At 41.8% G+C, this 21,082-nt stretch overlaps 1 protein-coding gene across 1 annotated transcript in view; it reads left to right on the top strand.

Annotated features, from left to right (window-relative positions):
* The window catches only part of MAP3K15 (mitogen-activated protein kinase kinase kinase 15), a gene marked incomplete at both ends in the record, with an annotated part of 147,938 nt that overhangs the window by 9,801 nt on the left and 117,055 nt on the right, over positions 1–21,082 (top strand).

Here is a 21,082-nt window from a genome sequence, read left to right as displayed (position 1 = left end):
TCTTTCACTTAATGTGTTTTCAAGATTCATCCATGTTGTGGTATGTATCGGTACTTCATTACATTTTATTGCTGAATAGTATTTTGTTGTATGGATACACCACATTGTATTTTTCCATCCTTCCGTTGATGGGCTTATTTTCAGTTTGGGCTGTTGTGAATAATGCTACAAGTTTTTGTGTGGACTTGTGTTTGCATTTCTCTTGGGTATACACCTAGCAGTGGGATTTCTGGGTCATATGGTAACTCTAATGTTCTCTTACAAGTTTTTTATTGTGATAAAGAAACACATCATAAAATTTACCATCTTAACTGTTTCTAAGTGTGCCTTTCAGTAGTGTGGTACATTCATATTGTTGTGTAACCAGTCTCCAGAACTCTTTCATCTTACAAAACGAGAACTCTGTACCCATTAAACCGCGATTCCCCACTCTGCCCTTCCCCCAGCTACCAGTAACCACCATTCTACTTTCTGTCTCTGAGTTTGACTACTCTAGGTACGTTTTGTAAGTGTAATCGTACAGTGTTCTGGGTGTGTGTGTGGCTGGCTTTTTTCATTTAGCATAATGTCCTCAAAGTTCATCCATGTTGTAGCATGTGTCAGAATTTCCTTCCTTTTTAAGGCTGAATAATATTCTGCTGTATGGATAGACCACATTTTGTTTATCCATTCATCCATTGATGGACACTTGGGTTGCATCCACCTTATATTTAACCTTTTGAGGAACTCCTTTCCAGAAAAATTTTCCAAAGCAGCTGCACCATTTTACATTCCCATCAGCAATGTGTGAGCGTTCCAATTTCACCACATCCTCACCAACACTTGTTATTTTCTGTCTTTCTTTTTTAAATTATAGCCATCCTAGTAGGTTTGAAGTGCTATCTCATTTTGGTTTTGACTTGAATTTCCTTGATGACTAAGGATGTTGAATGTCTTTTCATGTGTTTATTGACCATTTGTATATCTTTGCAGAAATGTCTATTCAAATCCTTTGTCCTTTTTTTCAGTTGGGCTATTTGACATCTTGTTGAGCTGTAAGAATCCTTTATATAATCTGGAGACATAATCCCTTGTCAGGCATACGATTTGCAAATATTTCTCCCGTTCGGTGATTTATCTCTTAACTTTCTTGATGCTGTTCTTTAACGCATGAGTTTTTAATTTTGAAGTCCAATTTATCTGTTTTTATCCCATCTGTGCTGTTTCCTCTAAGTTTTTTTAGTTTCTTATTTATCCTTTCAGTGTTTCTTTATGTCCGTTGTCAGCAAGCTACAACCTGCAAGCTGGCTGCCTTTATTTTGTAACTAAAGTTTTATTGGAACGCATCCATTCTCCTGTGGCCACTTTGGGGCTACAATGGCGGAGACTGTGTGGCCCACAGAGCCGAAAATATGTACTGTCTGGCATTCTTATTCTCCCTTTCTTACTTAAAAGGTACCAGACCAAATACAGTTTAGCCAGGACACCTTTCCAAATCAGAATATGGGAATCTTCCTTATTCTTCTTTATAGCTGAATAGTACTTCATTGGGTGGATGTATCATTGTTTATTCTACCAATACCTTTTTTACGGGACACCTGGATGTATAGTTTTTTGCTACTAAGCTGCGATGAATAACTTCATACATGGGCCATTTAATACATGTATGGGTGTATTTGTGACTAGGTAGCCCAAAGTGGTATTTGTGAATTAAAGAATAAATGCACCTGTAATTTTGGTAAACAGTGTCAGGTTCCTATCTGTGGGTTATACCATTATCTTTCTTTACAGCCTCAGTAATAAAATAGGTTGCCAATATTTTAGACTCTTGTTAACCTGATGGTTGAGGGATGATATCTCAATTAGTTTTAGTTTGTATTTCTCTTACTCTGAGCAAAGTTGAGCGTATTTCCCTTTTTTTCTGAGCGCTATCTATCTATAACCCTCCCCCCTTTTTTCCTATTGGTTTATGGGTCTTTGGGAGAGGGTCTTGATTTCTAGGAGATCTTTCTTTTTTATTTAAATAAATTTATTTATTTATTTTTGGCTGCATTGGGTATTCATTGCTGTGTGCCGGCTTTCTCTAGTTGCGGCGAGCGGGGGCTACCCTTCGTTGCAGTGCATGGGCCTCTTATTGCGGTGGCTTCTCTCATTTGCGGAGCACAGGCTCTAGAGCACAGGCTCAGTAGTTGTGGTGCACGGGCTTAGTTGCTCTGCGGCATGTGGGATCTTCCCGGACCTGGGCTCAAACCCGTGTCCCCTGTATTGGCAGGCGGATTCCTAACCACTGTGCCACCAGGGAAGTCCCTAGGAGATCTTTCTGCATTTGGGCCTAAACCCTTTGTCTTTTTTCTGTTGTTCAGACTGGATCATTTCCATTGAACCGTCTTTAATTTCACTGACCCTCTATCATCTCCATTCTTCTTGTGAGCCCCTCTAGTGAGTTTTTTCTTTTGCTTATTAAAATTTTCGTTCCTAAAAGTTGCATTTGGCTCTTTAGTTGTTAAGACTTTCTATTTTTTCCATTCTTTTCAGGAGTGTTTACCCTCACTTCTTGGAGACTTTTTATAATAACTGCTTTAAAGTCATTGTCAGATAATTCTCATGTCTGGGTCATCTTGTCATTGGAGTCTGTCCATTGTCTTTTCTCATGTGAGTTGACATTTTCCTGCGTCTTTGAATGCCAAGTAATTGAGGAGCCTATCCTGAGCATTTTGAATATTATTTTATGAGATTCTGGCCCTTGTTTATATCCTATGGAGTCTGTTGATATTTTTGCTTTAGCAGGCAGTCGGCCTAGTTGTTTCAAGTTGCCAAGGTCCGTTTCAGTAGTGTCAGTTCTGACTTCAAAGCCCTTTTAGTGCTCTTCAGCTTTGTGATTTCTCTGGTTAACTGGGGCTGCCTTTTCAGTCCTGTGGCCAGTTATTCCATTCGGCCTCACACTTCCCACAACTGGGCCCATGTCTGAGGCCAGGCATTCAGAAGGAGAAAAAAAAGCAATGGAGATTCACCGCCACCACCCTTGGGACCACAGCTCCTTCAACTAGAGCAAAAGATTCCCCTCTCGGAGTTCCAGGCACCTGTGGGCCCGCTCTGCCACTGACTGTCTCTGCTGTCACCACTGCGGGATTGCAGGGGGCCTGGGGGTACAAGAGGACAAGGAAGAGGAAGACGTAGAGAATTCCCTCACTCTCTCTGAGCATTAGGAGGCCCCTTTCCTGCCTTTTTCTAGAGGGTTTCTCCTGATGCTCTCTGTGTCCGCACCTAACGCCCAGTTCTGGGTTTCAGGCTGCCTTTAGGCCAGGCTGGGGGAGACTGGGGGAAAATGTGGAACTGGCTGTCGATTTGGTGGTTCTCTGAAATCTAGTCGTCTTCTCCAGGCTGCTTGCTACCACTTACTTTTCACACTCCTAAAATAGCTATTCCATCCACTCTGTCTAGTTTTTATAGCTGCATTCATGGAGAAGACAGGGTGGGATGTATTTATTCCATCTTAACTTGGAACCAGAACTCAAACTTGTACCATTAAATTTTGAGGTGATTTTTTCACGCAGCAGTAGTAACCAGAATATGATAAAATATCTCTGCATCTTACCAAGCTTACCAGTAAGCAAAAATAGCCTCAATGCCAGCTGCATTGTATCAGACCAGTTCTGTCCATACCTGATACTCTGTGTGACTGTTAAGGTTGGGGGGCAAAAGAAATAGAAAAAATGGAACAAAAGGAGATGGTTGACATGATAAAGGTGCTTGATTGGCCTCCAGTGTATCCCTCACAATTGGTTGTGAGCTGGGAGCAAAGACCATTTTGATGTTTAGAATGACCATTGGATTGTCGTTGGATCTCACAAGGCTAAAGTTTCAAGACTTGGTGGGTGGGTTCATTAAAAAACGTGTTCTCTGTCTTGAGAATGAAAACCTTGCATCCAAAATACTTGTTCTTGCTAAGTAATTTTTGTAAAGCCTGTGGCTAGTGAGGCATGCTTGATGCAGATCATAAGGGCTGCATATTCATTCTCAAAGAACCACCTAAGAAAAAGGAAACGAGTACATGGGGGGGAAAAAAGGAAATTAGAAGGCTTAAAGAGAAAGAAAAATGGCCCCATATCTAGCAACGAGTCACCACCATCACCACCACCAAATGAACTCAGTTGCCCTCCACAGGCTGTGGGGATGCACACCACTTGGGAAGCTTAGAGCGCAGAATGGGTGAAAACTCAGCAAAAGGCCCGGCACCTAGTGATGACCTTGAAGGAGCAGTTGATTCTGTTAAAAAGAAAGAGGGTATCGTTGAAGTAGATGTAAAAGCCAAGGGTCCTCTTGTGTTGACTGGTGGTCATTTTAATGAGACGATTAAGAGAACAAATTAAGAAATTTCCTACAATTTTGCCAGTATAAACAGGAAAGCTCAGCATTACCCTCATCACAGTGTGCAGTAGCAGTACATCAAGTTCTCCTTCTCTAAAGCTGCCCACATCTTGAAGGTGATGTATGACACAGAACTTTTGGAAGAGGAGGTCATTAGCTGCTGCTTAGAAAAGCCTTTAAGAAATATGTCGCAAAAAGTTTGCCAAAGAGAGTCATGTCAAAGCAGATCCCTTTATAAAAGAGTGGAAGGAAGCTGCCGAAGGTGAAAGTATGAGGTAGTATAGTCAGAGGCTCCCAGGGAGCCCGGAGGCGAAACTGTGAAGTGTGGCATCACGGATGATGATGGCGACACTGTTGCCATTTGAAGTGACGAATGCACCCTAGTTTGCAGCATAATGCTACACAGTTTTTTTCTCTTGTTAGTGGAAGAGCAACATATACGTGACTTAAATTATGCTATACTTTATATCACAGATACTTCACTGTGAGTGGTCTGAAATTAAGCCCAGTGAATCCATTCACCTCTGTGAGTAAACATAGTTTGCTTATATATGGCATCTTTCTTTTGAAAAAACTGGTAAATGGACATATCTCAATTGTACTTATAAAGTATAAAAATGATTTATTTTTAGGTCATTCTTACCAAAAAAAAGATACTAGAAAGCAAAATATGGGGGACAGGATATAGTTTACTGACGTCCCCACTCTCCCCCAACCCCACTCCCAGTTGAAACTTAATACTCCAAGCAACTAGTACCCATCCCACGTGGCACTTGGTAAGGATTTGTTGACTTCCTGACACTGAATTCGTAGGCTGTCTCCTCCACTTCACAGATTCTTTCCATTGACCTGCCCTCAAGTATGTTGGAATTGAGCAGCAGTGGATGAAGTAAGATCTAAATTCTGGTAGGAGTTACTAGAGGTGCCTCCTGTCCAGTAAATCTAGGCTCTGTTGTTTTTAGGTGGCTTTTAGATGGCCAGTGTTGCCATAAATCCAATCAGATTTTTTTTTTTTTTTTACAATGTCTGTAGCAGGAAAATTGTTCTAAAATCTAGTTGTTTTCATTTAGGCACAGCCAACCTTACTTATATTCATTATTTCTTATTTTCCGCTGGGAGCAAGATAGGCTTACAGATAACCTGGAATATATTTAAGGACCGGCATGAGCCAGTACAGTCTCAGGATTACTATATGGTAAGTCATTTGCCATCATATCGTTTCACTGACGAATGCTTTGCTTTGGAAATCAGATACTTCTTTTTTTCTTTTTTTTTTTTTTTGCGGTACGCGGGCCTCTCACCGTTGTGGCCTCTCCCGTTGCGGAGCACAGGCTCCGGCGCGCCGGCTCAGCGGCCATGGCTCACGGGCCCAGCCGCTCCGCGGCATGTGGGATCTTCCCGGACTGGGGCACAGACCCGTGTCCCCTGCATCAGCAGGTGGACTCCCAACCACTGCGCCACCAGGGAAGCCCGGAAATCAGATACTTTTAAACCACAGTAGAAAGTTTACTTACTTACTAAGTAAAAGTTTACTTTACTTACTAAGTAAAACTTAGTAAGTTTTACTTACTCCTTTTAAGACATTTCAATAAAATAATGTTCAAAAGTTTTTAATGAACTAAAATCCTATACATCATCCGTCTTTCTTGTTTTATATAAACATGTAGTGAGATCATTATAATTTATTCTTAAATTGTTTGTTTGAAGGGCACTTTGCTTTTAAATTCAGATACTTTCCTGCTAAGAATAGATTTGAACCTTGGCTTTTTGCAGTCCCTGATGGCATATCGCTTCTTAAGGTTTGTTCAGCCAAGATAGGTAGAGGGTGTATGTGGGGTCCACGGTCACGGAGGATGGTTTAGTTTATGCAGGCTTTTCCCCTGAGACTGGCCTACGTCAGAGGGAACTAGAAGGTAATTAGAGCAGAGGGTGCATTTGTCAATGAAAATCTGAATTTGACCTCTTCCTTTTTTTCTGTGATCTGTTTGCCTAAGATTGATAAATAAACTGTTTTGCCCCTCCCTCCCCTTGGTGGCTCAATTTCAGAAAGTGAGTCCAATAAGTAGTAAGGGTCATCTGGGCCCTGGGCAGCACAGGACTCTGCCATGCCCTAGCTGTGTGACCTTGGGCGAATCTGTTACTCTCTCTCTGCTTCATTTCCCCACCTGCAAAGTAGAGCCAGTTACCAATGCTGCCTGCCTCACAGGGTGGTTCTAAAATTCAACCAAGATGTCTATGGAAGTGTTTTGTAAATGGCAGAGCAAGTGACTGCTGTGATGATTAAAGCTTTTAGGAAATTTATAGTCCCTTTAGGGAAAAAAACCCATCAATTCTGCATATATAATAAAAATTCCAATCTGGCATTTTATCATATTTATCATTTATAATCTACTAACTTAGTGTCTTAAAAGTTCTAAAAGTAAGCTGGTCAAATATTGTGGTAGAAGTTCTGCAAGCAAACTCAGTCAGTTGGCCCGAGTGACAAATGTCGGGCAAAAAGGTCAACTTTGGGTTTGAGGTGTTTTTACAATTGAACGTGAGTTACTTGGAATTTTTTTTTTGAGTGGCAATATCAATCTGTCCTGTTTTTTAAAAAATTTTATTGAAGTATAGTTGATTTACAATGTTGTGTTAATTTTAAGTGTACAGCAAAGTGATTCAGTTATACATATATCAATTCTTTTTCAGATTCTTTTCTCACATCAGTTATCACAGAATATTGAGTAGAGTTTCCTGTGCTATACAGTAGGTCCTTGTTGGTTATCTGTTTTATAGATATAGTAGCATGTATATGTTAATCCCAATCTCTTAATTAATCATTTCCCCCATGTTTCCCCTTTTGTAACCGTAAGTTTGATTTCAAGATCTGTGAGTCTGTTTCTGTTTTGTAAAAAAGTTCATTTGTATCATTTTTAAAAATTAGATTCCACATATGAGTGATACCATATGCTGTTTGCCTTTCTCTTTCCTCACTTAGTATGATGATCTCTAGGTCCATCCATGTTGCTGCAAATGGCATTATTTCATTATTTTTCATGGCGCGGTAACATTCCATTGTATATATGTACCACATCTTTTTAATTTTTGGCTGCATTGGGTCTTCGTTGCTGTGCAAGGGCTTTCTCTAGTTGCAACGAGCAGGGCCTACTCTTTGTTGAGGTGCGTGAGCTTCTCATTGTGGTGGCTTCTCTTGTTGAGGAGCACGGACTCTAGGCACGAGGGCTTCAGTAGTTGTGGCACACGGGCTCTAGAGTGCAGGCTCAGTAGTTGTGGTGCATGGGCTTAGTTGCTCTGCGGCATGTGGGATCTTCCAGGACCAAGGCTCAAACCCGTGTCCCCTGCATTGGCAGGTGGATTCTTAACCATTGTGCCACCAGGGGAGCCCACTACCACATCTTCTTTATCCATTCGTCTGTCAGTGGACATTTAGGTTGCTTCCATGTCTTGACCATTGTAAATAGTGCTGCAGTGAACATTGGGGTGGGTGTATCTTTTTGAATTATGGTTTTCTCCGGATATATGCCCAGGAGTGGGATTGCTGGATCATATGGTAGTTCTATTTTTAGGTTTTTAAGGAATCTCCATACTCTTCTCCATAGTGGTTTTACCAGTTTACATTCCTACCAACAATGTAGGAGGGTTCCCTTTTCTCCACACCCTCTCCAGCATTTATTGTTTGTAGACCTTTTGATGATGGCCACTCTGACCAGTTTGAGGTGTGATATATCTCATTGTAGTTTTGATTTGCATTTCTCTGAAAATCAGTGATGTTGAGCATCTTTACACGTGGTTTTTGGCCATCTGTATATCTTCTTTGGAGAAATGTCTATTTAGATCTTTTGCCCATTTTCTGATTGTTTTTTTTTTTTTTTGACATAGAGCTGCATGAGCTGTTTGTATATTGTGGAGATTAATCCCTTGTCTGTCGTTTTGTTTGCAGATATTTTCTCCCATTCTGTGGGTTGTCTTTTCATTTTGAATATGGTTTCCTTTGCTGTACAGAAGCCTTTAAGTTTAATTCGGTCCCATTTGTTTATTTTTGTTTTTATTTTCAGTACTCTAGGAGGTGGTTCAAAAAACATATTGCTTAGATTTATGTCAGAGAGTGTTCTGCCTCTGTTTTCCTCTAAGAGTTTTATTGTGTCCAGCCGTACATTTAGGTCTTTGATCCATTTTGTTTATTTTTGTGTATGGTGTTAGAGCATGTTCTAATTTCATGCCTTTACATGTAGCTGTCCAGTTTTCCCAGCACCACTTATTGAAGAGATTGTCTTTTCTCCATTGTATGTTCCTGCCTCGTTTGTCATACATTAGTTGACCATATGTGCGTGGGTTTATCTCTGGGCTTTCTATCCTGTTCCATTGATCTATCTTTCTGTTTTTGTGCCAGTACCGTACTGTCTTGATTAATGTAGTTTCGTAGTCAGAAGTCAGGGAGCATGATTCCTCCAGCTCCGTTTTTCTTTCTCAAGATTGCTTTGGCTATTTGAGGTCTTTTGTGTTTCCATACAAATTGTGAAACTTTTTGTTCTAGTTCTGTGAAAAATGCCAGTGGTAGTTTGATAAGGATTGCATTGAATTTGTAGATTGCTTTGGGTAGTAGAGTCATTTTCACAATGTTGATTCTTCCAATCCAAGAACATGGTATATCTCTCCATCTATTTGTATCATCTTTAATTTCTTTCATTGGTGTCTTATAATTTTCTGCATACAGGTCTTTTGTCTCCTTAGGTAGGTTTATACCTAGATATTTTATTCTTTTTGTTGCAATGGTAAATGGGAGTGTTTTATTGATTTCCCTTTCAGATTTTTCATCATTAGTGTATAGGAATGCCAGAGATTTCTGTGCATTAATTTTGTATCCTGCTACTTTACCAAATTCATTGATCAGCTCTTGTAGTTTTCTGGTAGCATCCTTAGGATTCTCTATGTATAGTATCATGTCATCTGCAGTGACAGCTTTACTTTTTCTTTTCCGATTTGGATTCCTTTTATTTCTTTTTCTTCTCTGATTGCTGTGGCTGGAACTTCCAAAACTATGTTGAATAATAGTGATGAGAGTGGGCAACCTTGTCTTGTTCCTGATCGTAGTGGAAATGGTTGCAGTTTTTCACCATTGAGGACGATGTTGGCTGTGGGTTTGTCATATATGGCCTTTATTATATTGAGGTAAGTTCCCTCTATGCCTACTTTCTGGAGGGTTTTTATCATAAATGGGTGTTGAATTTCGTCAAAAGCTTTCTCTGCACCTTTTGAGATGATCATATGGTTTTTCTCCTTCAATTTGTTAATATGGTGTATCACATTGATTGATTTGCATATATTGAAGAATCCTTGCATCCCTGTGATAAACTCCACTTGATCATGGTGTATGATCCTTTTAATGTGCTGTTGGATTCTGTTTGCTAGTATTTTGTGGAGGATTTTTGCATCTATGTTCATCGGTGATATTGGCCTGTAGTTTTCTTTCTTTGTGACATCTTTGGTTTCGGTATGAGGGTGATGGTGGCCTCATAGAAGGAGTCTGGGAGTGTTCCTCCCTCTGCTACATTTTGGAAGAGTTTGAGAGGATAGGTGTTAGCTCTTCTATAAATGTTTGATAGAATTCGCCTGCGAAGCCATCTGGTCCTAGGCTTTTGTTTGTTGGAAGATTTTTAATCACAGTTTCAATTTCAGTGGTTGTGTTTGGTCTGTTCATATTTTCTATTTCTTCCTGGTTCAGTCTCAGAAGTTTGTTCATTTCTAAGAATTTGTCCATTTCTTCCAGGTTGTCCATTTCATTGGCATATAGTTGTTTCTAGTAATCTCTCATGATCCTTTGTATTTCTGCAGTGTCAGTTGTTACTTCTCCTTTTTTATTTCTAATTCTATTGATGTGAGTCTTCTCCCTTTTTCTTGCTGAGTCTAGCTAATGGTTTATCAATTTTGTTTATCTTCTCAAAGAACCAGCTTTTAGTTTTACTGATCTTTGCTATCGTTTCCTTCATTTCTTTTTCATTTATTTCTGCTCTGATCTTTATGATTTCTTTCCTTCTGCTAACTTTGGGGGTTTTTTGTTCTTCTTTCTCTAGTTGCTTTAGGTGTAAGGTTAGGTCGTTTATTTGAGATGTTTCTTGTTTCTTAAGGTAGGATTGTATTGCTATAAACTTCCCTCTTAGAACTGCTTTTGCTGCATCCCATAGGTTTTGGGTCGTCGTGTTTTCATTGTCATTTCTAGGTATTTTTTGATTCGCTCTTTGATTTCTTCAGTGATCTCTTAGTTATTAAGTAGTGTATTGTTTAGCCTCCATGTGTTTGTATATTTTACAGATGTTTTCCTGTAATTGATATCTAGTCTCATAGCGTTGTGGTCCGAAAACATACTTGATACGATTTCAATTTTCTTAAATTTACCAAGGCTTGATTTTCTGACCCACAATATGATCTGTCGTGGAGACTGTTTCATGAGCACTTTTGAAGAATGTGTATTCTGTTGTTTTTGGATGGAATGTCCTATAAATATCAATTAAGTCCATCTTGTTTAATGTATCATTTAAAGCTTGTGTTTCCTTATTTACTTCCATTTTGGATGGTCTGTCCGTTGGTGAAAGTGGGGTGTTAAAGTCCATTACTGTGTTTGTGTTCCTGTCAGTATCCCCTTTTATGGCTATTAGCATTTACCTTATGTATTGAGGTGCTCCTATGTTGGGTGCATCAAAATTTACAATTGTTATATCTTCTTCTTGGATTGATCCCTTAATCATTATGTAATGTCCATCCTGTCTCTTGTAATAGTCTTTGTTTTAAAGTCTGTTTTGTCTGATAGGAGAATTGCTACTCCAGCTTTCTTTTGGTTTCCATTTGCATGGAATATCTTTTTTCATCCCCTCACTTTCAGTCTGTATGTGTCCCTAGGTCTGAAGTGGGTCTCTTGTAGACAGCATATATACGGGTCTTGTTTTTGTATCCATTCAGCCAGTCTGTGTCTTTTGGTTGGAGCATTTAATTCATTTACTTTTAAGGTAATTATTGATATGTATGTTCCTATTCCCATTTTCTTAATTGTTTTGGGTTTGGTATTGTAGGTCTTTTCCTTCTCTTGTGTTTCCTGCCTAGAGAAGTTCCTTTAGCATTTGTTGTAAAGCCGGTTTGGTGGTGCTGAATTCTCTTAGATTTTGCTTGTCTGTAAAGGTCAAATGTGAATGAGAACCTTGCTGGGTAGAGTAATCTTGGTTGTAGGTTTTTCTCCTTCATCACTTTAAATATGTCCTGCCACTCCCTTCAGGCTTGCAGAGTTTCTGCTGAAAGATCAGCTGTTAACCTTATGGGGATTCCCTTGTGTGTTATTTGTTGTTTTTCCCTTGCTGCTTTTAATATTTTTTCTTTGTATTTAATTTTTGATAGTTTGATTAATATGTGTCTTGGCGTGTTTCTTCTTGGATTTATCCTGTATGGGACTCTCTGTGCTTCCTGGACTATGATAAACTATTTCCTTTCCCTTATTAGGGAAGTTTTCAACTATAATCTCTTCAAATATTTTCTCAGTCCCTTTCTTTTTCTCTTCTTCTGGAACCCCTATAATTCGAATTTTGGTGTGTTTAATGTTGTCCCAGATGTCTCTGAGACTGTCCTCAATTCTTTTCATTCTTTTTTCTTTATTCTTCTCTGCAGTAGTTATTTCCACTATTTTATCTTCCAGGTCACTTATCCGTTCTTCTGCCTCAGTTATTCTGCTATTGATCCCATCTAGAGTATTTTTCATTTCATTTATTGTGTCGTTCATCACTGTTTGTTTGCTCTTTAGTTCTTCTAGGTCCTTGTTAAACGTTTCTTGTGTTTTCTCTATTCTGTTTCCAAGATTTTGGATCATCTTTACGGTCATTATTCTGAATTCTTCTTCAGGTAGACTGCCTACTTCCTCTTCATTTGTTAGGTCTGGTGGGTTTTTGCATTGCTCCTTCATCTGCTGTGTGTTTCTGTCTTCTCATTTTTTTATCTTACTGTGTTTGGGATCTCCTTTTCGCAGGCTGCAGGTTCGTAGTTCCCATTGTTTTTGGTGTCTGCCCCCAGTGGCTAAGGTTGGTTCAGTGGGTTGTGTAGGCTTTCTGGTGGAGGGGACTAGTGCCTGTGTTCTGGTGGGTGAGGCTGGATCTTGTCTTTCTGGTGGGCAGGTCCACGTCTGGTGTTGTGTTTTGGGGTGCCTGTGGCCTTATTATGATTTTAGGCAGCCTCTCTGCTAATGGATGGGGCTGTGTTCCTGTGTTGCTAGTTGTTTGGCATGGGGTGTCCAGCACTGTAGCTTGCTGTTCGTTGAGTGAAGCTGGGTGTTGGCGTTGAGATGGAGATCTCTCAGAGATTTTCACCATTTGATATTACGTGGAACTGGGAGGTCTTTTGTGGACCAGTGTCCTGAACTTGGCTCTCCCACCTCAGAGGCACAGCCCTTGACACCTTGCTAGAGCACCAAGAGCCTGTTCTCCACACAGCTCAGAATAATAGGGAGGAAAAAAATGAAAGAACGAAAGAAGAAAATAAAGTAAAATAAAGTTATTAAAATAAAAAATAGTAAAAAAAAAATTATAGGTAATTAAAAAAAGAAAGAAGAGAGCAACCAAACCAAAAAACAAATCCACCAATGAGAACAAGTGCTAAAAACTGTACTAAAAAACAAACAAAAATGGACCGACAGAACCCTAGGACAAATGGTAAAAGCAAAGCTATACAGACAAAATCACACACAGAAGCATACATATACACACTCACAAAAAGAGAAAAAGGGAAAAATATATATATATCGTTGCTCCCAAAGTCCACCTCTTGAATTTGGGATGATTGGTTGTCTATTCAGGTATTCCACAGATGCAGGGTACATCAAGTTGATTGTGGAGATTTAATCCGCTGCCCCTGAGGCTGCTGGGAGAAATTTCCCTTTCTCTTCTTTGTTCGCACAGCTCCCAGGGTTCAGCTTTGGGTTTGGCCCCGCCTCTGCATGTAGGTCACCTGAGGGCATCTGTTCTTTGTTCAGACAGGACGGGGTTAACGGTTTGGGGGCTCTGGCTCACTCAGGCCGATGGGAGGGAGGGGCACGTAGTGCGGGGCGAGCCTGCGGCGGCAGAGGCCGGCGTGATGTTGCACCAGCCTGAGGCGCGCTGTGCGTTCTCCCGGGGGAGTTGTCCCTGGATCACGGGACCCTGGCAGTGGCGGGCTGCACAGGCTCCCGGGAGGGGAGGTGTGGAGAGTGACCTGTGCTCGCACACAGGCTTCTTGGTGGCGGCAGCAGCAGCCTTGGCGTCTCATGCCCGTCTCTGGGGTCGGTGCTCATAGCCGCGGCTCGCGCCCATCTCTGGAGCTCCTTTAAGCTGTGCTCTGAATCCCCTCTCCTCGCGCACCAGGAAACAGAGTCAAGAAAAAGTCTCTTGCCTCTTTGGCAGCTCCAGACTTTTTCCCAGACTCCCTCCCGGCTAGCTGTGGCGCACTAGCCCCCTTCAGGCTGTGTTCACGCCGCCAACCTCAGTCCTCTCCCTGGGATCCGACCTCCGAAGCCCGAGGCTCAGCTCCCTGCCCACCCCAGCGGGTGAGCAGGGCTGGTGAGTGCCGGTCGGCACCGATCCTCTGTGCGGGAATCTCCCTGTTTTGCCCCCTGCACCCCTGTTGCTGTGCTCTCCTCCGTGGCTCCAAAGCTTCCCCCTCCGCCACCCACAGTTACCGGCCGCGAAGGGCCTTCCTAGTGCGTGGAAACCTTTCCTCCTTCACAGCTCCCTCCCACTGGTGCAGGTCCCATCCCTATTCTTTTTTCTCTGTTTTTTCTTTTGCCCTACTCAGGTACGTGGGGAGTTTCTTGCCTTTTGGGAGGTCTGAGGTCTTCTGCCAGTGTTCAGTAGGTGTTCTGTAGTAGTTGTTCCATACGTAGATGTATTTCTGATGTATTTGTGGGGAGGACAGTGATCTCCGCGTCTTACTCTTCTGCCATCTTGAAGCCGTATATTCTTCAGTTTGTTAATGTGGTGTATCACACTGATGGATTTGAGGATATTGAGGAATCCTTGCATCCCTGGGATTAATCCCACTTGGTCATAGTGTATGATCCTTTTAATGTATTGTTGGATTCGGTTTGGTAGTATTTTGTTGAGTATTTCTGCATCTGTGTTCATCAGTGATATTGGCCTGTAATTTTTTTTTCTTGTGGTATCTTTGTCTGGTTTTGGTATCCAGGTGATGGTTGCCTCATAGAATGAGCAGAGTTCCTTTCTCTGCAGTTTTTTGGAAGAGTTTCGCAAGGATAGCTGTTAACTCTTCTCTAAATGTTTGATAGAATTCACCTGTGACGCCATCTGGTCTTGGACTTTTGCTTGTTGGAAGCTTTTATTTTTTTTGTTTTATTTTCTTTATTATTTTTGGCTGCGTCGGGTCTTAGTTGAGGCGTACGGGATCTTTCGTTGTGGTGTGTGCTCTTCATTGTGGCGTGCGGGCTTCTCTCTAGTTGTGGAGTGCAGGTTTTCTCTCTCTAGTTGCGGCACACGGGCTGCAGGGCGCGTGGGCTGTTGTAGTTTGCAGCACGTGGGGTGTGTTGTTGAGGCGCGCTAGCTCAGTAGTTGTAGTGCCCAGGCTTAGTAGCCCTGCGGCATGTGGGATCTTAGTTCCCCGACCAGGGATCAAATCCCCATGCCCTGCATTGGAAGGAGGATTCTATACCACTGGACCACCAGGGAAGTCCCTTTTGGAAGCTTTTAAATCACTGTTTAAATTTCAGTACTTGTGATTGGTCTGTTCATATTTTCTGTTTCTTCCTGGTTCAGTCTTGGAAGGTTGTATCTTTCTAGGAATTTGTCAGTTTCTTCTAGGTTACCCATTTTATTGGCATATAGTTGTTTGTAGTAGTCTCTTATGATCCTTTGTATTTCTGTGGTGTCAGTTGTAACTTTTCCTTTTTCATTTCTAATTTTATTGATTTGAGTTCTCTTTTTTTCTTGATGAGTCTGGCTAAAGGTTTGTCAATTTTGTTTGTCTTCTCAAAGAACCACATTTTAGTTTCATTGATCTTTTCTATTGTTTTCTTCATCTCTATTTCATTTATTTCTGCTCTGATCTTTATGATTTCTTTCCTTCTACTAACTTTGGGTTTTGTTTTTTCTTCTTTCTTTAGTTGCTTTATGTGTAAGGTTAGGTCGTTTATTTGAGATTTTTCTTGTTTCCTAAGGTAGGCTTGTATCGCTGTAAACTTCCCTCTTAGAACTGCTTTTGCTGCATCCCATAGGTTTTGGACTGTTGTGTTCTCGTTGTCATTTGTCTCTAGGTAGTTTTCGAATTCCTCTTTGTTCAGTGATCCATTGGTTGTTTAGTGGCATATTGTTTAGCCTCCATGTGTTGTATTTTTACAGTTTTTGTCCTGTAATTGATTTCTAATTTCAAAGCATTGTGCTCGGAAAAGATACTTGATATGATTTCTGTTTCCTTAAATTTACTGAGGCTTGATTTGTGGCCCAGCATGTGATCTGTCCTGGAGAATATTCCATGTGTACTTGAGAAAAAAGTGTATACTCCTGCTTTTGGATGGAATGCTCTATAAATATCAATTAAATCCATCTGGTCTAACATATCATTTAAGGCCTGTGCTTCCTTGTTGATTTTCTGTCTGGATGATCTGTCCATTGATGAAAGTGAGGTGTTAAAGTCCCCCACCATTGTGTTACTGTTGGTTTCTCCTTTATGGCTGTTAGCATTTGCCTTACATATTGAGGTACTCCTGTGTTGGGTGCATATATATTTACAGTTGTTATCTTCCTGGATTGATCCCTTGATCATTGTTTAGTGTCCTTCCTTGTCTCTTGTAGCATTCTTTATTTTAAAGTCTATTTCATCTGATATGAGTATTGCTACTCCAGCTTTCTTTTGATTTCCATTTGCGTGGAATACCTTTTTCCGTCCCCTCAGTTTCAGTCTGTATGTGTCCCTAGATCTGAAGTGGATCTCTTGTAGACAGCATATATACGGGTCTTGTTTTTGTATCCATTCAGCCAGTCTGTGTCTTTTGGTTGGAGCATTTAATCCATTTACGGTTAAGGTAATTATCAATAGGAATGTTCTTACTGCCATTTTGTTCATTTTAGGTCTTTTTTTTCTTCCCTTCGTCTTTTGTTCTCTTGTGATTTGATGTCTGTCTTTAGTGTTGTGTTTAGATTGCTTTTTCTTTTTTGTATGTGTACCTATTGTAGATTTTTGGTTTGTGGTTCCCCTGAGGTTTATTTTTTTTAATATTTATTTATTTATTTAGGCTGCACCAGGTCTTATTTGTGGCATGCAGGGTCTTTAGTTGCGGTATGTGGACTCTTCGTTGCATCATGCCTGTGGGATCTAGTTCCCTGACCAGGGATCGAGGCCTGGCCCCCTGCATTGGGAGTGCGGAGTCTTACCAACTGGACCACCAGGGAAGTCCCTCCCATGCGGTTTTGATATAGCAGTGTGTATATGTACAAGATCGTTTTAAGTTGCTGGTCTCTTAATTTCAAGTGCACTTCCAATATCCTGCATTTGTACTCTCCTCTTCTTATGATTGCTGGTTTTGATATCATATTTGTGTGGGGATGATTTCCTACCTTTACTTTATGTTTGCCTTTATTGGTGAGCTTTACCATTTGTAATTTTCTTTTTTTTTTTTTTTTTTTTTTGCGGTATGCAGGCCTCTCACTGTCGTGGCCTCTCCCGTTGCAGAGCACAGGCTCTGGAGTCACAGGCCCAGCGGCCATGGCTCACGGGCCCAGCCGCTCCGCTGCACGCGGGATCCTCCCGGACCGGGGCGCGAACCCGTGTCCCCTGCTTTGGCAGGCGAACTGTCAACCACTGTGCCACCAGGTAAGCCCCTTTGTAATTTTCTTGATTCTCGTTTTGGCCTTTTTTTTTTTTTCCACCTAGAGAAGTTCCTTTAGAATTTGTTGTAAAGCTGGTTTGGTGGTGCTGAATTCTCTTAGCTTTTGCTTGTCTGTAAAACTTTTGATTTGTCCGTTGAATCTGAATGAGAGCCTTGCTGGGTAGAATATTCTTGGTTGTAGGTTTTTCCCTTTCATCACTTTAAATATATCGTGCCATTCCCTTCTGGCCTGCAGAGTTTCTGCTGAAAAATCAGCTGATACCCTTATGGGGATTCCCTTGTATGTTACTTGTCACTTTTTCCTTCTTCTTTTTTTTTTTTTTTTTTTTTTTTTTTTTTTTTTTTTGCTGTACACGGGCCTCTCACTGTTGTGGCCTCTCCAGTTGCGGAGCACAGGCTCCGGACGCGCAGGCTCAGCGGCCATGGCTCATGGGCTTAGCCGCTCTATGGCATGTGGGATCTTCCCAGACCGGGGCACGAACCTATGTCCCCTGCATCGGCAGGCAGACTCTCAACCACTGCGCCACCAGGGAAGCCCACTTTTCCCTTCTTGCTTTTAATATTTTTTCTTTGTCTTTAATTTTTGTCAGTTTGATTAATATGTGTGTTGGTGTGTTCCTCCTTGGTTTGTCTTGTATGGGACTCTCTCCACTTCCTGGACTTAAGTTGAATGTTTTCTTTCTCATGTTAGGGAAGTTTTCGGCTATAATCTCTTCATATATTTTCTCAGGCCCTTTCTCTCTATTCCTTCTGGGACACCTATGATGCAAATGTTGGTGCATTTAGTGTTGTCCCAGAGGTCTCTGAGACCTCACTCAGAGGCTCAGGACCCTCACTCTTATGGGAGGACCTCTGCGATATAATTATCTTCCAGTTTGTGGGTTGTCCATCTGGTGGGTATGGGATTTGATTATTTTCCGAAAGTGCCCTCCTACCATCTCACTGTGGCTTCTTTTTTGTCTTTGAGTGTAAAAAGTCTTTTTTGGTAGCTTCCAGTCTTTTTTGTCAATGGTTGTTCAGCAGTTACTTGTGGTTTTGGTGTTGTGAGAGAAGACGAGCTCAAGTCGGGCTCCTCCACCCTCTTTCCGGAACTGAGTGGCTGTTACTAGCTTGGATGCTTGCTGCCTCTTCCCTCAGCGTGTGCTGGCCATCATCCCCCTGGTATGGGCGTGCAGGCACAGCGGCCCTTGCGCGCTCCGGGATTGGGGAGTACTCAGAGTGTCGTTGCAAAGATTAAGTAAGATGACGTGAAACTATCTTGCCCATTTTCCAGCAAACATGTCTTTGTTTCTGCCCTTTTTTCCGTAGCAGGTCACTGTGCCAAAGCTTTGCCCAACCATGCCTTTTGAATAGGATTTCCTTTCTGAGGTAGCGTGATAAAGTCCCGTGCTGTCCTCCTCAGGGCTGGAATCCAGCACGCGTCCAGCATTTCCCCCTGAGTCACTCAGTAGCCATCTTGCTTCAGTCTGTCCTGTTTTAATGAGGCACCAAGAAAAATCTCCATCCCAACCCTTGGTGGAGCCACGGAGGGGCTCCTTAGCGGACGTGGTGAGGCGAGCGTACAGGTCTCAGCACAGAACATTGCGAGGGCAGAGGAAAGCAGGAACTCATGTCACCAGATGAAAATTTAATCTACTTGGCTACAAGCTACTCCACCAAGTTGCAGGTTTCCTGTGAAAATGGTCTGTATGATTGGGGGCTGCGGTCCTTCATCCCTGCTCTGCCCCTTCCCACCACTCTCCTTTGTCTTCCTCCATTTGCTTCCTGTCCTTTGTTAACTAATTATAGAAGTCCCCACGGCCTTGGAATTAGCATCTGTGTTGCCATTTCCTAATAACATCAGTAGGAAACACATTCTTTTTCATTTGAGAAGGTAATAGAGTCCAGGGAAAACTCATGTGGGCAGAACGTCTCATTTATTCAGCTGCAGTGTGGTTTCAAAGCTGAGCAGATGACTCTGGGCACCAGGTATCCATTTGAGATAAATTAACCAGGCTCGTTGTAAAAAGTGTTTCCTCAGTATACACATTTGTCCTTTCTTGAGCAATAACCTCTAAAGGGTGAATTTGGATATGATAGTCTGCTGTTTAAGCCCTTCATGATTATTTTTTTAAAAATAATGATGAGACATTGATGCTATGGTTATTTGTTGTTGTTTTTTTTTCTTCGAGTTCTTTTAACGAAACATACTGAAGTATTTGGAGATGAAATTATAGAGTACCGGGGATTTGTCTCAAAATTATATGGAAGGGGATGGTGTGGTTGGCAGTAGAGATGAAACAAGGCTGGCTGAGTTGATAATTGTTGAGGGAAGTGGGGCTACAGGGGTTCCATCATACTATTCTGTTTACTTTTACATATATGTTTGTAATTTTCCATAATGAAAATAAAAAAACCAAAAGAAACCCCACACCCTTCCATAGGTTTCCCATTGTCTCAAGCTAGTGTCCAGCCCCCCTAACATGGCCTTCAGACGCCTTCACCTGTCTGGCACCTACTAACCCTTCCAGGTTCATCTTCTTAGGTGTCCTGGTCCTGTGAAATGATTTGCAGTGGCCCCAACATGTACACGCCCCTGACCGCTGGCTTGCACCTGCTGCCTTCTCTTCCTACAATGCTTTTTCCCTCCCTTTCCATCCGCCCATCCTCTCCCCAGTTTTCCTGCCTCACATGGACCCTCAGGCTCCAGACAGGTCACATGCTTTCAGCCTTCCCTGACTGCCCTCCAGCCGAGTGTGGGTTCGGTGCCCCCCCCAGGGGTGCCTCTGTCACTGTTCCCCTCATCTTAGCCTTCCTTACCCTGATTCTAACCACTGCTTCCTTCCCGTCGCCTCCGTTGTATCAAGCATGGTTTTGAGGAAAGGGATTATGCCTTGTTCACACTTCTGTCCCTGGCACCAAGCACAGTGCCTGGCGTGGAGCAGACAACCCATAAATTAGGGAATAAAAAGGCCCACCCAGGACTTGCCAGGGCTCGGTCTCAGGTCTCCCAGCGGTGCCTGGTGCCGAGGTAGCATCTCTCTGCCTTTTTGTGTCTTCACGTCCCTATTCACCTCGCCTCTGCTCTGTTTCATTGGGATTTTCAGTAACTTCCTGTGAGGCCAGAGCAGCACAAGCATAAGTTTGGGCACTATTTCCCCAAATTTCTGCTGTACATCGTGGACAAAGTCCAGTCAAACTTGGAGCTCTGATACTCTCTTGAAAATAACTAGACTTGAAATGGTGTCCAGTGCTACTAGGCAAATTTAAGTTTGTTCTTTATTGATGCTCTGTGTTGCCCCTCTGTTTTGTTTTGTTTTTTACATCTTCATTGGAGTATAATTGCTTTACAATGGTGTGTTAGTTTCTGCTTTATAACAGAGTGACTCAGTTATACATATCCGTATGTTTGCATGTCTCTTCCCTCTTGCGTCTCCCTCCCTCCCACCCTCCCTATCCCACCCCTCTTTGATTAAAGTCTGTCTAGGACACAACTCCACGGGCATGTGATCTGTGCCGTCCAGTTGATGGTGACATATGAACCAGGAGCGTGGTGTGGGAATGTTCATTACAACAGTTTGAAATAGGAAAAGAAGAAATCATGTGCTGAAGTGAAAATGCATGAACTTAGAGCTAGACATACAAGTTGGTTGTTTCACACCAAAAACCAGCAAGTCAGAGAATATATACAGTATGATACTATTTATATAAAGTTCAAAGACATACAAAACTAAACAATATGCTGTTTAGGAATTCATAATTATAATAATATATAATATGCATATACAGATATATGCAGGGAACTGATAAATGCAGAGATCAGGATGGAGGCGTTCTCTGGGCAGGAGGGAGAGATGTGATTACGAGGAGGCGTATGGAGCTCTGACAGTACAGATAGCGCTTTGTGTCTTG

Source organism: Grampus griseus (genome assembly GCF_964374135.1).
Source record: "Grampus griseus genome assembly, chromosome: X".
In the NCBI taxonomy this organism is placed as follows: Eukaryota; Metazoa; Chordata; class Mammalia; order Artiodactyla; family Delphinidae; genus Grampus; species Grampus griseus.
This window is presented reverse-complemented; position numbering and strand designations above follow the sequence as displayed.